The following is a 19,322-nucleotide window of genomic DNA, read 5'->3' as shown; positions in this document are numbered from 1 at the left end:
CCACCCCTGCTATGGACAGATGAGACCAAGATCAACTTGTACCAGAGTGATGGGAAGAGAAGATTATGGAGAAGGAAAGGAACTGTTCATGATCCAAAGCATACCACCTCATCAGTGAAGCATTGTGGTGGTAAACAAAATAAATATAATTATTCCCGCGCTATCAGGTGTAAACTGGACTGGACCCAGTTGGAAAAGCTGCCTGCACCGAATCAGGTACAAACCAAACCCTGTGGATAAATAATTATAAGACTATGTGGTGCCGCGCTAATCCTGGGTGAATTAGCTGAGTAACTAAAATATAATAAATAAGGATGTGCAATTAGAGATATAGTCCTAAATAAAGGGTGATAATATCAGCCGTGAAGACACTCTCAATAAATAAGGCAGCAGCTCTGAGTAGTGAAAATAATAATATATATCTGTGATAATAATAATAGATAGCTACTGTATATCTCATCAGTGTGCATAAGCAAATAACAATACTATAAAGGGTGTCGCTAATAAATAATCAGTGAATAAATAAATCGCATCATGTCCATGGATAAATTAACAGTAATATACAATGACAGTTAATAATAATAAAGTGCATATTGCAATCTAAAGTGACTCATAATGTAAATCATCCATGCAACACATAAAGTGACATATGTGCAACAGTGTAATCACAAACAGTAATATAGTGTCCAAAATTGAGCGAGTGTTGTAACATAAAAGTTATTAAATATAGCGTGATTAAAATATCCTAACATGCACGGTAATAATAGTGTGAAGAGTATCAGCAAAAAAGTCCTTCTTTTTAAACGTGGTAGCAGCGTCCTAGCATGCAACAGTAACAGTGCAGTGCTCAAGGTAGATCACAGGGTGCACATCTTCGTGTCTAAACACATATGTGAGAAGTGGTCCCTTACCTTAGGGTAATAGGGCAAACGCATTGACCAAAAATCTTTTTTGGGGGGGTCCTCCTATAGATGTAGAACGTTATCCTCACGGTCCTAGTCACAGGGGGTAAGTCCCTCGATGGTACGGAGGATAAAGACAAGGGGAGTCCCAATAGTGTAATATAGTTTTAACCAGCAGCTTTTTATTAAGTAAAAAAGTGTACTCACATAGAACAACATAAAAACGATCCTATCTCCAACGAGCGGCGAGCTCGTAGACCTCTCGCAGCATGTACAGCCTGTCCCGTCCCTACGCGTGACGTCACACCGCACGTGACTTCATCAGGGGATGAATCAGTATTGTTATTTGCTTATGCACACTGATGAGATATAGCTATCTATTATTATTATCACAGATGATTATTATTATTTTCACTACTCAGAGCTGCTGCCTTATTTATTGAGAGTGTCTTCACGGCTGATATTATCACCCTTTAATTGGTACTATATCTCTAATTGCACATCCTTATTTTATTATATTTTAGTTACTCAGCTAATTCACCCAGGATTAGCGCGGCACCATATAGTCTTATAATTGTGGTGGTAGTGTCATGGCGTGGGCATGTATGGCTGCCAATGGAACTGATTCTCTTGTATTTATTGATGATGTGACTGCTGACAAAAGCAGCAGGATGAATTCTGAAGTGTTTCGGGCAATATTATCTGCTCATATACAGCAAAATGCTTCAGAACTCATTGGATGGCGCTTCACAGTGCAGATGGACAATGACCCAAAGCATACTGTGAAAGCAACCAAAGTGTTTTTTAAGGGAAAGAAGTGGAATATTATGCAATGGCCAAGTCAATCACCTGACCTGAATCTGATTGAGCATGCATTTCACTTGCTGAAGACAAAACTGAAGGGAAAATGCCCCAAGAACAAGCAGAAACTGAAGACAGTTGCAGTAGAGGCCTGGCAGAGCATCACCAGGGATGAAACCCAGCGTCTGGTGATGTCTGAGTTCCAGACTTCAGGCTGTAATTGACTGCAAAGGATTTGCAACCAAGTATTAAACAGTGAAAGTTTGATGAATGATTGTTAATCTGTCCCATTACTTTTGGTCCCTTAAAAGTGGGAGGTACATATACTAAACTGTTGTAATTCCTACATCGTTCACCTGATTTGGATGTAAATACCCTCAAATGAATGCTGAAAGTCTGCAGTTAAAGCACATCTTCTTTGTTTCATTTCAAATCCATTGTGGTAGTGTATAGAGCCAAAAAGATTAGAATTGTGTTGATGTCCCAATATTTATGGACCTGACTGTAGGTGGTAACTAGCCTGGCTAATTTGAAGTCTTTGATCCACTGGTTTCTGTCCTAAGCTTGAGTTGAATTTGTAGTCTCTCTCTTCTGTCAATAGGTGGCACTGTTGCCTTTGGCATTAGGATGATAGATTACAGTGAATTCAGGTTATGAGTAAATATGTTGTCTCAGCCAATTAGCAGGAATTTCCTTTGGCCGCTTTCCATGCTGGGATAGGCTATTTATTTGGAAGTCAGGTGATCGGGTGTTCTTTCCACCCGGGTTGCGGCCTGGGTGGGCATGTGAGGAGCAGCAGCCGAGGTGTAGGCCTGAAGCCTGAGGCCTAACCATGTGTGTAGAGGCTTAGCCTGAGGGGAGCCTGATCGTTGCCAGAGGTATAGGAGAAGCAGTTGCCAGAGAGACGACCACTCCTGTTTCTGGAGGCAAGTTTAGAAGGGATGGAGTTCTGAAGGAGTACCAGAGCAGATGCTTTACTACCCGGGGACGGTAAAGTAAGTGGGAAAGCTTCAGTAGAGACTCATCCAGGAATACAGTGGGTAGCTTTGAGTAAAGCTTGAAGGAATACAGCGTTTAGCTGTAAGTAGAGCTTGAAGATAAGTACAGCAGGTAGCTGTGAGTCAAGCCTGAGGGATCCAGTGGGTAGCTGAGAGTCTGAGGAACCCAGTGGGTAGCGTGGGTGAAGCTTGAAGAATACAGCGGGTAGCCGTGAGTTGAGCTTGAGGGATCCAGCAGGTAGCTGAGAGTCCAAGAAGTCCAGTGGGATGCTGTGAGCTGAGAGTGAAGCTTGAGAAGTCCAGCAGGCAGCTGGGAGCTAAGCTTGAAGATCTACAGTGGGATACTGTGAGTGAAGTTGTTGCCATAGGAGACAGCAGTTGCTACAAGATACAGATCGCTGCATTCAGCTTAAAGGCCCTTTTCTGTGTTGCTGTCTGCCTAGTTCTATTTTTGTCTGCGGAGTCTGCCAAGTTGCTATTGCATTTACCTAAGGGTGTCCTGTGCTCTAACCCTCTCTCCCCTGTTCCTGTTAAGAGAAATAAAAACTCTCTTTGTTAATTTTTAAAAGTGACCGGCGCCCATCTTTCCATCTTGCACTATACCCATTATGCCTAGTAACCTGCACCCTGAGGAGGAATGTCAGCTCCTTCTGACTCTGGGGGTCACCATCAGGCCCTTAGAGGTCAGGGAGACTGCTACATAGACTTAAGGTGTTACTAAACCCAGGACCCTGCATTCATTATATCTGGTCTCGCACAGTACACAGAACATGGTAATGAAATAGTTTTAGTAAATATAAACAACTACTAAATACCTTATTTCATCAGCATCTGCATATATAGCAGTCTTGTGACTTCCATCAGTGTCTGGTTAAAGCTGGGAGGAGGAGTTTTCATTCTAATCTGACTGTCCTATGAGGCTGCAGGACCCCTGACCCTCTGTGTGGACAGTGCTGATTGGCCCTGTGCTGATCACATGCACCCTCCCCTGAAAACAAAATAACTAACAATACACATCAAATTGAGCATGTGCAGAGTGCCTCCAAGGCTCTCTGTTCTATCAGCAGATGGATTGGGGACAGTAACAGTAGGAGAGAATCAGAGAAGACAGGATCAAACAGCCTTTTTACACAATGCAGAGGATAAACCCCTTAGGTTCCACAGTGAGTATAACAAGCATGCTTCACTGCATATACAGACTGATTTTACTGTTGCGGGTTTAGTAACACTTTAAAGGAGTTTCAAGAAGAAACCAGTAATAACTGATTGTATCTGCTCTTTCTTTTTTAGCAGCCAGCTCCTGTTACATGCTGTTTCCGCCATTCACGATGGTTCTATAGAAAACAGATTGTGTGTCTTTTTTAATATTTACACATAGATCACTTAAACTCCATTAGCTTTAAGTCCAATTCCGGAAACCTGTATTAGATCAAGAAGTATTTGAGATTGCACACAGTGCCAACCTGTCATCTGTAAAGCTTGCAACTAAACAGTGGCTGTATGTGGCCTTTAAGTGCCATTTCAGCTAACATGGAAAACAGTGTTTGGCGAGGAATTATGAATGCAGATTTGTTTTCTGTCTACTAGAGGGAGTATGCATTTTTGATGATGAGATTCACTATGCCAGCCGTACAGATGGATGTGACCTTTAATCAGGTGTTAGAAATGCAGTGTTTAATAATTTCCAAAACCTTGTGTCTATGATGGATTAATCTTCTACCTATTACCTTCTGAGGAATACAAAATTCTGTAAAATGCCACTTCTAGCACTTCTTTCATTCTGACATGAATATATGTGATGAATTGCGACTTAACATTTAATAAAGTAACTTTTGTTAAGTTCAGCAGTTTGTGGCCTTAACTTTTTCTGCAGTCACTAGGGGGCAGTGTGGCTCCACATAGCAGTGTGAGCTTTGTTTATGTAATTATAAGTACATTTCGTAAAACAATTATGTGTGATTAGAATATTCAGAAACAGTCTAATCTCCACGGTGAGATTATTATGCTAAAGCCTTAGATTATGATAACATGTGAGCAAGATAAACGTCATGAACCTTGCATTTGAGTCTGTTAACTGATTGTGGCACTTCATCATCACCATAGAACAAGCAACCCGTTAGATATTTCATTAAAACTGCGTCTAATCTGGTCTGTTTATGTGAAAAATTAGAGGGAACTCCAGATGAAACTGAAAATGAAATGATAAATATGTCCGTAATAATCTAATTCTGCATTTTCTTTATTTGAATGGACCAATGCTGGAGTTCTGCTTTAAGGTGATATTTAGGTTTTGCCTGCTGCCTATAATTTATAAATTACTTTCCTGATCTGAGACCTATATAAGCATTCAAAATATCTGGGGTAGACTGGTTGAATGTTTTAATTGCATATACAAGCACACTGCCAGAAGTACACAAAACTCTAATGCTGCGCACACACGACCGGACTTTCCGGCAGAAAAGGTCAGACGGAATCATTCCGTCGGACATTCCTATCGTGTGTGGGGCTTCATCGGACTTTTTCTTTCTAAAATTCTGACGGACCTAGAAATAGAACATGTTTTAAATCTTTCCGACGGAATCAGTTCTTATCGGAAAAAACGCTCGTCTGTGTGCTATTCCGACGGACCAAAAATGATGCAAGGGCAGCTATTGGCTACTGGCTATTGAACTTCCTTTTTTTTTGTCCTGTCGTACGTCATCGCGTTCTAAACGGTCAGACTTTGTTGTGATCGTGTGTAGGTAAGTCTGTTTCAGCGGAACTCCGTCGGAAAGACCGTCGGAAAGACCGTTGGAGTCTATTCTGATGGAAAGTCCGGTCGTGTGTACGCGGCATTAGTGTAATCTAGGTCAACAAATTGGAAAACATCTCATACTTCATCTATATAAGCAATGTGGTCCATGAAGGGTACTTCCCTCTGCAGTTAGATAACACCCCACCCCTGCTCATCAGTACCGCCTCATCAGTGCTCATCAATGCAGCCTATCAGTGTCCATCAGTGGCACCTCACCAGTGCCACCTCATCACTGGCCATCAGTGCAGCCTATCAGTACCCATCAGTGCTGCATATTAGTGCCACCTCATCACTGCCCATCAGTGCTGCCTCATCAGCGCACATCAGTGAAGAAGAAAAATTACTTATTTGCAAAATTCTACAACAGAAACTGAAAAAAAAAGTTTTTTCTTTTTTTTCTCCATAAGATGTTTATTGTAGGTAGAGTTTGTAGCAGAGCAGAGAGTTTGAATGGTACTAATAAGATCGTCTCTGTATGTTAAAGGAGGGCTCATTGAGGTGGAATAAGGAAAAAAAGAGAGTAGAGATAATATTTGGGGGGGGGGGGGGGGTTGGTCTGGGTAATCCATCTCATCCTTCCTCAGCCAGGTGAGGGGGAAAGGGTTTCTTTTTCAAAATTTTCCATCTTTTTTTGTTTGTTTAGCACAAAAAAACCCAGTTGTGATTAAATGCCGCCAAAAGAAATCTCTATCTGTCTCAAAAAATGATAAGAATGTCATATGGGTACAGTGTTGCATGACTGCGAGTACGACAGCGCTGAAAGCTGAAAATTGGTCTGGGCAGGAAGGGGGTGTAAGTCCCCATGTAAGCAAGTGGTTAATGATTAAAGAGATACATTCGTTTATGTTTTTTGTTTTTTGTCTGGAGTTTACAACTCTTTCCTTTGCCGATGTTTACAGAAACTTCTGTGAAATATGAATTTTTTTAGCATATAAACAACTTACTAGTGCATAATGAGAAGTTAATGCTTAGCGGAAGTCTTTTCCCAGGGATTTATTTAAACTCCCCATTGAGTGCCACATTGCCTCTCCCACCCAATGAGGAAGGTGAAGCCTGGCAGTCAATTACAGCTAGCATGTCATAGACACATCTGCTCTTCCCGTGACAGTCATATGCCACTACTAGAGAGCCTATTTGCCAAAAACCCCATTGAAATTAATGGGAGCCAAGCCTTAAAAATCTGTTCTGGTAATTTGCCAGGCATTGGCTAGGGACTGTTAACCAAAGGTCACGGGACATTGGGCCCTGCCTGGGGGACATGTACCAATGCAAAGAGAAATGTAAAAATTACTGTTTATTGGAGTGAGGGTCTGTTCAAGCAGCTTGAAGGGCAACATTAAAATACAAAAATCCTCTAACCACTTTTACTCCCTTCATGACCAGGGCATTTTTTGCTATTCAGCACTGTGGTACTTTAACTGGCAATTGCGTGGTCATGCAACACTGTACTACATCGTTTTCACACTAATAGAGCTTTCTTTTGATGGTATTTAATCACCACTGGGTTTATTATTTTCTATTATATAAATGAAAAAAGACTAACATTTTTGAAAAAAAAAATATATATATTTTTAACTTTCTGCTATAAAACATAAAAAAAAAATTAATTTCTTCACATATTTAGGCCAAAATGTATCCCTTCTTTAAAATAAATTCTTTATTTTCTGTATGTAAGAAATAGGGATGAGCTTCGAGTTCGAGTCGAACTCATGTTCGACTCGAACATTGGCTGTTCGCAAGTTCGCCGAACAGCGAACAATTTGGGGTGTTCGCGGCAAATTCGAATGCCGCAGAACACCCTTTAAAAGTCTATGGGAGAAATCAAAAGTGCTAATTTTAAAGGCTTATATGCAAGTTATTGTCATAAAAAGTGTTTGGGGACCCGGGTCCTGCCCCAGGGGACATGGATCAATGCAAAAAAAGTTTTAAAAACGGCCGTTTTTTCAGGAGCAGTGATTTTAATAATGCTTAAAGTGAAACAATAAAAGTGTAATATCCCTTTAAATTTCGTACTTGGGGGGTGTCTATAGTATGCCTGTAAATGTTTCCTGTGTTTAGAACAGTCTGACAGCAAAATGACATTTCGAAGGAAAAAAAACATTTAAAACTACCTGCGGCTATTGCATTGCCGACAATGCACATAGAAGTTCATTGATAAAAACGGCATGGGAATGCCCCAAAGGGAAACCCCGAACCAAAATAAAAAAAAAAAAAATGACGTGGGGGGTCCCCCTAAATTCAATACCAGGCCCTTCAGGTCTGGTATGGTTATTAAGGGGAACCCCGGCCAAAATTAAAAAAAAAAATGACGTGGGGTTCCCCCTAAATTCCATACCAGACCCTTCAGGTCTGGTATGGATTTTAAGGGGAACCCCGCGCCAAAAAAAAAAAAAAACGGCGTGGGGTCCCCCCAAAAATCCATACCAGACCCTTATCCGAGCACGCAACCTGGCAGGCTGCAGGAAAAGAGGGGGGGACGAGAGTGCGGCCCCCCCCTCCTGAACCGTACCAGGCCACATGCCCTCAACATTGGGAGGGTGCTTTGGGGTAGCCCCCCAAAACACCTTGTCCCCATGTTGATGAGGACAAGGGCCTCATCCCCACAACCCTGGCCGGTGGTTGTGGGGGTCTGCGGGCGGGGGGCTTATCGGAATCTGGAAGCCCCCTTTAACAAGGGGACCCCCAGATCCCGGCCCCCCGTGTGAAATGGTAAGGGGGTACTTACCCCTACCATTTCACTAAAAAACTGTCAAAAATTTTAAAAATGACAAGAGACAGTTTTTGACAATTCCTTTATTTAAATGCTTCTTCTTTCTTCTATCTTCCTTCATCTTCTTCTTCTTCTGGTTCTTCTGGCTCTTCTGGTTCTTCCTCCGGCGTTCTCGTCCAGCATCTCCTCCGCGGCGTCTTCTATCTTCTTCTCCTCGGGCCACTCCGCACCCATGGCATGGGGGGAAGGCTCCCGCTCTTCTCTTCATCTTCTTCTCTTCTTCATTTTCTTCTCCGGGCCGCTCCGCACCCATGCTGGCATGGAGGGAGGCTCCCGCTGTGTGACGGCGTCTCCTAGTCTGACGGTTCTTAAATAACGGGGGGCAGGGCCACCCGGTGACCCCGCCCCCTCTGACGCATGGGACATGACGGGACTTCCTTGTGGCATTCCCCGTGACGTCACAGGGAAGTCCCGTCAAGTCACAGTGCGTCAGAGGGGGGTGGGGTCACCGGGTGGCCCCACCCCCCGTTATTTAAGAACCGTCAGACTAGGAGACGCCATCACACAGCGGGAGCCTCCCTTCATGCCAGCATGGATGTGGAGCGGCCCGGAGAAGAAAATGAAGAAGAAAAGAAGGAAGAAGAGGAGAGGATGAAGAAGAAGATGAAGAGAAGAGCGGGAGCCTCCCCCCATGCCATGGGTGCGGAGCGGCCCGAGGAGAAGAAGATAGAAGACGCTGCGGAGGAGATGCTGGACGAGAACGCCGGAGGAAGAACCAGAAGAGCCAGAAGAAACAGAAGAAGAAGAAGATGAAGGAAGATAGAAGAAAGAAGAAGCATTTAAATAAAGGAATTGTCAAAAACTGTCTCTTGTCATTTTTTTAATTTTTGACAATTTTTTAGTGAAATGGTAGGGATAAGTACCCCCTTACCATTTCACACAGGGGGGGGCGGGATCTGGGGGTCCCCTTGTTAAAGGGGGCTTCCAGATTCCGATAAGCCCCCCGCCCGCAGACCCCCCACAACCACCGGCCAGGGTTGTGGGGATGAGGCCCTTGTCCTCATCAACATGGGGACAAGGTGTTTTGGGGGGCTATCCCAAAGCACCCTCCCAATGTTGAGGGCATGTGGCCTGGTATGGTTCAGGAGGGGGGGGGCCGCACTCTCGCCCCCCCCTCTTTTCCTGCGGCCTGCCAGGTTGCGTGCTCGGATAAGGGTCTGGTATGGATTTTTGGGGGGACCCCAAGCCGTTTTTTTTTTTTTTTTGGCGCGGGGTTCCCCTTAAAATCCATATCAGACCTGAAGGGTCTGGTATGGAATTTAGGGGGAACCCCATGTCATTTTTCTTTAAAATTTTGGCTGGGGTTCCCCTTAATAACCATACCAGACCTGAAGGGCCTGGTATTGAATTTAGGGGGACCCCCCACGTCATTTTTTTTTTTAAATTTTGGTTCGGGGTTTCCCTGTGGGGAATTTCCATGCCGTTTTTATCAATGAACTTCTATGTGTATTGTCAGCAATGCAATAGCCGCCGCGGGTAGTTTTAAATGTTTTTTTTCCTTCGAAATGTCATTTTGTGTCAGACTGTTCTAAACACGGGAAACATGCGCCCCTTTACAGGCATACTATAGACACCCCCCAGTTACGAAATGTAAAGGGATATTACACTTTTATTGTTTGAGCATTATTAAAGTCACTGCTCCTGAAAAAACGGCCGTTTTTAAAACTTTTTTTTGCATTGATCCATGTCCCCTGGGGCAGGACCCAGGTCCCCAAACACTTTTTATGACAATAACTTGCATATAAGCCTTTAAAATTAGCACTTTTGATTACTCATATTCGTGTCCCATAGACTTTAACGGTGTTCGTGTGTTCGAGCGAACTTTTTTCCTGTTCGCATGTTCTGGTGCGAACCGAACAGGGGGGTGTTCGGCTCATCCCTAGTAAGAAATAACATCATTACTATATCACCAGGGAGTTACCAAACAACCAATATATTTGCAGACAGCAATACAGCAGTTCAAGAAAGTAAAAAAAGAAAAAAAAAAAGGGAGCGAGAAAAAAGAAAAAAAAAAGAAAAATGTGAACATTTTACAAATATACTGTAAGTCACGCTTGTGTAGATGTAAAAATTAAAACATATACCACTCTAATATACAGCATCCTGTCTAACTGCTAATCTTGACAATTATTTTACCCTAGATTTTGAAAACCTTCTTTTTTTTCTGTTAGGTTGTTCATTCAAAAAGAGGAAAAGGAAATAAAGGAATAAGAAGCACACACTTTTATTCAAGTAGGGTTTGAAAATCTGGGGTAAAATAATCTCAGATCTTTACATATCTTCCCAAGAATCTCAGGGATTAACCCTCCGACTCTGAAGGAGACTGGTCTTTATATAAAAAAAAAGAGTTCATAGCCTTCAATATTTCTCACTCTGTTCTTTCATTGACATTGTGGGTTCTTCCATTCTATGAATTTTCATAATTCTAGTCAGCCAGTAAGATTTAATCAGAATGACTGGGCTCTTCCAGAGTGCTGGTGTACATGCTTTTACAGCCGTTAAGAGGTGTTTCAACATTGGTTTGTGTGAAAGTTATAGTGCCTACAAATAACGGTATATATACTGAATTATTTATTTATTTTTACTAGTAATGGTGATGATCAGCGACTTATAGTGGGCCTGTGATAGTGCGGCAAACAATCTGACACTAACTGACACTGGGTGGGAACTGACTAACTGACACGGAAATCACCAGTGACACCAATACAGTAATCAATGATAATACTATTCACTGTCATGGTACTAATGACACTGGCTGGGAAGGGGTTATCATCTAGGGGCAATCAAGGGTTTAGCTGTGTGCCTAACAATGTGTAATGTTTTCTGCTTTTACTAATCGATGTGGTTGTTTTTTCTGCTTTGCAGGGAAAAATCAGCCACATTGCTGCTCTGTGTACAGAGCCCTGTCTTGTTAGTAAACACAGAGCTCTGTGTTTACTAAACACAAACCATTGTCCGGTACCTGCTGATCGACTTTTTGCAAAGATAACCAACTTTATCTTTATACAGTATTAATTTATACAGTATTTATACAGTATTTACAGTACTGAGCAATGGAAATACATACACAATCAAGCTAAAATCTATTGGAAGATAAAAAATACAAACTTCTTACAATCGGCGAACAGTTCCAAACTAAGTTTCAAAGCATAGCTTGTAATCCTCTTTTTGGTACCGCACTGTAATGTGTAAAAAACACAAACTCATACTCCAGAAATGACGCAGTTGGTATGCTGAATTCAGAATGCACAATGGCTGCAGAGAATGTAGGCAGTTTAATTAAGCACTGGGCAGCAATGTAAGATGGAGAGATGAGTCATTTTTTTAAAATCAGGAAATAAGAACTGTAGGTGTTATTTTAAAGACAGCAGCTAGAAATATTGTATAGAATGGCTGCACATTATTTAAAAATTTGTACTTAGCCACTATTCTAGAGGAAAGAGTAAGGCATATTTTATTGTGAAAAAATATGCTGGTTTTAATGTCACAGTCAACATCCAGAAATACTCACCCTCATGCTGCACAACATGAAAGGGTTTTTACAAGGCCACAATAGAAGAAGGAGAGACTTGGTAAGTGTCATCATAAAATAAAACCTAGAGTGTATTGTTTCATTGCCAAAAAACAGAAAAATATACTGATTTGCAGGACACGTACTCCTTTTTTGATAAGATGCAATTGATAGTCCACAATTTCTCAGTCAGATTCCATTTAGAAATAAAAAATTATTTTTATGGAGACTGAAGACAGAAAAATTGTACAGATTTGCAGCATACCATTTAAGCCTTAATTTGGATATGCATCAATTTAAAACAAAATCTAACATAGACAAAAAACAAAAAGCTAATTAATTCTAAAAATAACTTTTGGATCCATTCACAGTGAATATGTGTGTTGTAACACTCCTCCCTCCCTAGTACCACAAACTGCAATTTGTTGCACTGTATCGATGGCAATATACAGCGCTGAATATAGCACTGTATTGCTCTGTAGTGGCACACTAGCACAGTAGAATATCCAAAACATAATCACAAAAACAATGAAAAGCTCTCTATGAATGGAGGACAGGAGGATGAATGAAAGGCCTGCCTCCTTCATTTATAGGTCATATATTATTTATTTGAATAGATTACAGGGGTGGAAAGGACGGGAATAGTTGGCACTTTTGAAAGTGCCTGTGATAGGAATAGCAGCTTGTATTAACCCTGCAGCACTGGAAGATTACAGCTGCTGGGATATAGAGGGCAGAAGTATTAACATTTCAACGAACAATTCAGCCACCAGCACAAGGGGGATTTCTCATTCAATGTAAGTACTATCCCTTCTGCTTATTTAAAAATAAAAACTAAACTTAAGCTTTAAAATGATTGTAAAGTCTTGTTTTTTTTAAAATAACAAACAAGCAGCTCTGTGTCCATTCAGGCACGAGCTGTGGTTTGGCCCCACCCCCTCTCTCTCCTGATTGGCTAACTGATTTTGATTGAAAGCAGCAGGAGTCAATGGTGTGTCTCAGCCAATCAGAAGGAAATGTCCCAGATGGCCTCGTGGACATCGCTGGACAGAGATGGGGCTTAGGTAAGTATTAGGGGGGCTAAGGGGGGCTGCTGCACACAGAAGGCTTTTTATCTTTCTGCATAGAATGCAGAAAGATAAAAAAAACTTCCAACTTTTCAACCCCTTTAAGGTAGAATCTTGGCCAAATTCTATTTTATTTTTTGGATACAGTGAAAAAGGATTAGAACCACTATCATGTTTTTATTTTTGCTATCTACCCATTGGGGAACTTTCTCCTAACTTCCTGTCCTAGTGACACAAAAATATGTCTTCCTGTTGGCAATACACAGCAATACAATTCTTCCACATTGTACCTTAAACAAAAACATTTTTTTTTAGAAATGAAACCATAGAAAAGTGTCTGAAGTTCCTCCTCTAGATATGTGTTTTCTCATGATGGACAAATGCCATTATATGGATTATGTAAATAAGATTTAAATCTGTGCTGAGTGATAAGTGCAAAGCACCCCACGTGACGAATTTAATCGTGGCGCTATTTCTAAAAGATCTTTTCCACCTCCTATGGTGAAATATTAAATCTAACGAACACCCCTTTACTGGTGCATATCTACATATAGTGCAAATAAACATATAAAAAAATTGTATAAATGTGTACAATAGATATATAGTGTAAATATTCTATTGATAAACCCACATCATAGTAAAATAAAAAATAATGAACACCAGAATAGCTAATACATAACGTGACTCAGTGCCAATATTACTCAGATGCTAGTATACTTCAATCCCCATGCAATAATTACCCACAGATTGTGGACACCAACTCAGTTGATGGCAATCTATAGGTGTCACAACACGCCTCTGTACATACAATAAAAAATGAATTGATAAAAGAGTACAGCCTCTAAATGACACACATGTGTGCAACAAAAAGTGTCCGTGATTGTGATCAAAACCAGCTTATAATGTGCAACAACAAGTCCCTCTATTTCAGGAGTGTAAATTCTTCTAATGCAATCTTCCACCACACCTCTGTGTTCAGTGACCACTCTCCCTATGGACAGCCACTCACCAGCTCCTCATGCCTCCACTTTCGTATGAGGCTAAAAGGCATAAATGACTGCTGCTACTGGCAAGGGTTGAATCATATCCATCCGGAAGATCGTTCCATATAGAATTAGAAAAAAACTCCCAATAGTGTAATACCGTAAAACACTTTAATGATTCACACTGCAAATTACACTTCAAAGGTTCCACTCACATTGTGTATAAAATAAAATAACACAGCAAACTCCACAGCAATCTGTCCGATGTAATATTAACCAGAGATCAACCTCCTAGGGGGTATGCGGTCACGGCGGACTCTCTAATAGCCAGCGTTCAAGAAGTATCTCTCACCCTCTCCCCGCTTGCTCCCTAGATGGGTATAACCGTCTCCCCCGCTTGGCGAACCGTGCAGCTAGCTTCTTCCTGTCACTTGTACGTGGTGTTATCCTTCATTCGGCCACGCCCCCGACATGTTTCGATACGCTTGTACCTTAATCATGGGATAGGCCGCTCTAAACATCCATCACTCCTTATATTACCTCCTATCTCCAATCGAATGAGGACGCCTCAGTGCGCATGCGCACCTCTCTGCTCAGCGCCTGCGCTCTACGAGTGTCCCCGTGAACGCAAACCCCCGCTGATCACAACAACAGAACATGTGTTGCTGCTGCATCTCCTAGCGCTGTTAGATTGATCCCTCCACCTCTAACCATCACTATTTACATAGCGAAATCCCGGACTGGTGGGTCACTCGTAGAGCGCAGGCGCTGAGCAGAGAGGTGCGCATGCGCACTGAGGCGTCCTCATTCGATTGGAGATAGGAGGTAATATAAGGAGTGATGGATGTTTAGAGCGGCCTATCCCATGATTAAGGTACAAGCGTATCGAAACATGTCGGGGGCGTGGCCGAATGAAGGATAACACCACGTACAAGTGACAGGAAGAAGCTAGCTGCACGGTTCGCCAAGCGGGGGAGACGGTTATACCCATCTAGGGAGCAAGCGGGGAGAGGGTGAGAGATACTTCTTGAACGCTGGCTATTAGAGAGTCCGCCGTGACCGCATACCCCCTAGGAGGTTGATCTCTGGTTAATATTACATCGGACAGATTGCTGTGGAGTTTGCTGTGTTATTTTATTTTATACACAATGTGAGTGGAACCTTTGAAGTGTAATTTGCAGTGTGAATCATTAAAGTGTTTTACGGTATTACACTATTGGGAGTTTTTTTCTAATTCTATATGGAACGATCTTCCGGATGGATATGATTCAACCCTTGCCAGTAGCAGCAGTCATTTATGCCTTTTAGCCTCATACGAAAGTGGAGGCATGAGGAGCTGGTGAGTGGCTGTCCATAGGGAGAGTGGTCACTGAACACAGAGGTGTGGTGGAAGATTGCATTAGAAGAATTTACACTCCTGAAATAGAGGGACTTGTTGTTGCACATTATAAGCTGGTTTTGATCACAATCACGGACACTTTTTGTTGCACACATGTGTGTCATTTAGAGGCTGTACTCTTTTATCAATTCATTTTTTATTGTATGTACAGAGGCGTGTTGTGACACCTATAGATTGCCATCAACTGAGTTGGTGTCCACAATCTGTGGGTAATTATTGCATGGGGATTGAAGTATACTAGCATCTGAGTAATATTGGCACTGAGTCACGTTATGTATTAGCTATTCTGGTGTTCATTATTTTTTATTTTACTATGATGTGGGTTTATCAATAGAATATTTACACTATATATCTATTGTACACATTTATACAATTTTTTTATATGTTTATTTGCACTATATGTAGATATGCACCAGTAAAGGGGTGTTCGTTAGATTTAATATTTCACCATAGGAGGTGGAAAAGATCTTTTAGAAATAGCGCCACGATTAAATTCGTCACGTGGGGTGCTTTGCACTTATCACTCAGCACAGATTTAAATCTTATTTACACTGTCTTATATACATTAAGTGGCAGCTAGAGGTAGGTGGTATTAATCGGGTGTATATTATCATCAAGGTTAATTATCCAAGGCGCAGTGGGGGTTGACCTAGTAGAGGGTGGATTTTTTACCTAGGAAAAACCGCACATTCATAACATTATATGGATTATGCTGACGACTAAAGAGGAGAAAAGGGTGATCAGACTGGAAAATCCCTTTAACAAATAATGCATTTCCATCATTATGCAATTTAATGTATGTATATTCAATGAAAAGGTCAGCTTGATTACATTAAAATTCTAACCCCTATTCTAGATGCAGTGTTATATAATGTCAAATGCTGCTATTATTAGGCTCAGTGACAGCATATCACATTCATGGCAGGATAAAGTGATAGCAATGTACTAATATTTCCTTTTCTTCTTTATTTCTGACATTATGTAGCACTTTACAGGGTATATATTGATTCACATCAGTGTCTAACCTCTGGACTTTACAATATATCATCTTTAATCCACAGTCACGTATATACAATTGTGGGGGAAGCCAACTAGGCTAGCGGTATACTTAAGATTGTGGCAGGGAGCCGCAGCAGCTACAGGAACACAAACATGGTGTAAGGGACTTGCCTGCATTGGAATCAACCAGCCTGATGTTTGAATGTTGTCATCAATATGGTTGTCTCCAAACTTTCTAAGCAAAGGGACAGTTTACTGTCCTTCAGGCTTTAGGGAGGCAGGACTGTGGCCAGTAGGGGTAGAAAATGCCCTGGAATCAGTTCCCTATTGTTGGTTTTAATGGGGGAAATAGTGCCTCATTGTTGATATCAATGAGACCAATAGTGCCCGATTGATGGTGTCAATAGAGGGAATGGTGCCCCATCGTTGGTTTCAGTTGGTGGAATAGTGTCCCAATGGTCAGAAAAAATCAAGCAAAGGGCTGGGCCCGCAGTTTGGTGACCACTGTCCTAGAGCAACAATTCTTAACCAGGATTCTGTGGAACCCCAGGATTCCTGCACAGATTGTTAGTGGTTCCTTATGCTCATTTGATGGTGCCTTCATAATCCTGGATCCAACACCACTTGGCACCAATAGGGATGGGCGAATGGTTTGGCCCGAGCATGTTCTACGAATACCCGAATTATCGGGGCGTTCGATCGTCTGTTCGGACTCATAGTCGCCGCATAGTGCATTGGAATCACTGATTGGCTGAAGCAATGAAAGCTTTGCCCAATCAGGGCACAAAGCACTGTCAGAGAGAAGATTGGATGCTGTCATGATGAATCATCATGGCTCATTGCTCTTAGTCCCGCCCCACACTATAAAAGTATTCTTTCAATAAGGGACATTTTTAGTGTGATATTGGCATGGAGAGAGATAGAACAGGGCCCTGTTCAGTGTTACCAGACAGTTAGTGTGCTATAGTGTGCTATTCTGATTCTATTGTCGGTGTAGAATATCAGTTTAGTGTGAGGCTCCGGTTCACACTGGTGCGATGCGAGAACCCTGTGAATCCACTGCGGTTCACACTGCCATATGCGAACTGATGGGGAGTGTCAATAAATTGTTAACACACCCCCAGTTCAGCTTGCATATCGCACTGCGAACTGACAGTTCGGACATGAATCGGATCGCACAGGTGTGAACAGCCATCCAATCCGATTCTGATCAGAACAAAAAAAAGGGTCCTGTGCGTGTTTGGACCGAATGCGGTGCAATATCAGCCATTCTATCTGTATGGCTGAAATCGCATTGCATAGACATTGCATGTGATATGAACAGCAGTGCGCTGCGAATCACATGCAATGTCTGGCATCGCACCAGTGTGAACTGGGCCTTAATCTAGTGATAGTTCAGTCAGTGTGAGTGTAGTGACCACCATTCATCTTTACATTAGTGTGAATCTAGTGATAGTTCAGTCAGTATGAACGTAATGACTACCATTCATCTTTAAATTAGTGTGAATCTAGTGATAGTTCAGTCAGTGTGAGTGTAGCGAGTGACCATATATTTCAGTGCGTTACGTACCATTTAACGCAGAATATTTCAGTGTGTTACTGCAAGTTTAACGCCGTATATTTCAATGCGTTACCTTCCGTTTAATGCAGTATTGTTCAGTGCGTTACTGCCAGTTTAACGCTGTATATTTCAGTGTGTTACTGCAAGTTTATCGCCGTACATTTCAGTGCATTAGGTGCCATTTAATGCAGTATATTGCTGTTCGTTAGTGCACGTTTAACGCAGTATGCTTCAGTGTGTTACTGCAAGTTTAACGCTGTATATTTCAGTGCCTTACCTTCCATTTAACGCAGTATAGTTCAGCGCATTAATGCAAGTTTAACGCCGTATATTTCAGTGCCTTACATTCCATTTAATGCAGTATAGTTCAGCGCATTACTGCAAGTTTAACGCTGTATATTTCAGTGCATTACCTTCCGTTTAACGCAGTATAGTTCAGTGCTTACTGCAAGTTTAACGCTGTATATTTCAGTGTGTTACGTGCAGTTTGACGCAGTATATTTCTGTGCGTTAGTGCACGTTTAATGCAGTATATTTCAGTGCATTACTGCAAGTTTAACACCGTATATTTCAGTACGTTACCTTCCATTTAACGCAATATAGTTCAGTGCTTTACTGCAAGTATAACGACATGTATTTCAGTGCGATACTGCAAGTTTAGCGCCTTATATTTCAGTGCGTTATGTGCCATTTAACGCAGTATATTTCTGTATTTTAGTGCACGTTTAATGCAGTGTACTTCAGTGCGTTACTGCAAGTTTAACGCCGTATATTTCAGTGCATTACTTGCCATTTACCACAGTATGTTTGTATGCGTTAGTGCACGTTTAATGGTGTATAGTTCAGTGCATTACTGTAAGTTTAACGCCGTATATTTCAGTGCGTTATGTGCCGTTTAACGCAGTATATTTTTATGCATTAGTGCACATTTAATGCAGTATATTTCAGTGCGTTACTTCAAGTCTACTGCACGTTTGACGCAGTATATTACAGTGCATCGGTGCAGTTTTACTGCAGTATATTATAGTGTATCAGTGGTGTGTGTCTGTGTAATGATTACTCAAGTTAAAGTGCACCAAACACCACTTTATATTTATTAAAGTGCATCCACTTACACATTTCCACATCTTTATTACATTTTGTTAATAAGCACCACCCCCTATCATGTCAGAGGAGGTGGTGGACTGGCTTACTAAACCATCCTTAATCCTCCTCCGTCATCCAAGCAGAGGCTAGTGCACAGTCCACTGCAGCTGCCAGAGTGGCTAAACCTGCCTCCTTGTCCACAGCTATTCCTGCCATAGCCCCAGCATCAGGCATGGAGGAGTCAGCTGAGTTATTTGAACAGCCTCAGCCACTTGCGCTTTGATGATGCACGGCCATTGCTTGATTCAGATGTTGGTTCTGAGGTTGAGGAAGGCAGGAACATGAGCCTACAGAGAGGGGAGAACACAGGTACACAAATTGTCAGTCATGTTCCCCAGCTGTAGCGTATTGCCAAGTTGTCTCCAGTGGTAATGAGGATAGAGGAGATGAT

This window comes from Aquarana catesbeiana, linkage group LG01 (assembly GCF_042186555.1).
Source record: "Aquarana catesbeiana isolate 2022-GZ linkage group LG01, ASM4218655v1, whole genome shotgun sequence".
Lineage (NCBI taxonomy): Eukaryota > Metazoa > Chordata > Amphibia > Anura > Ranidae > Aquarana > Aquarana catesbeiana.
The sequence above is the reverse complement of the archived record's forward strand: the minus strand, read 5'-3'. Positions refer to the sequence as shown.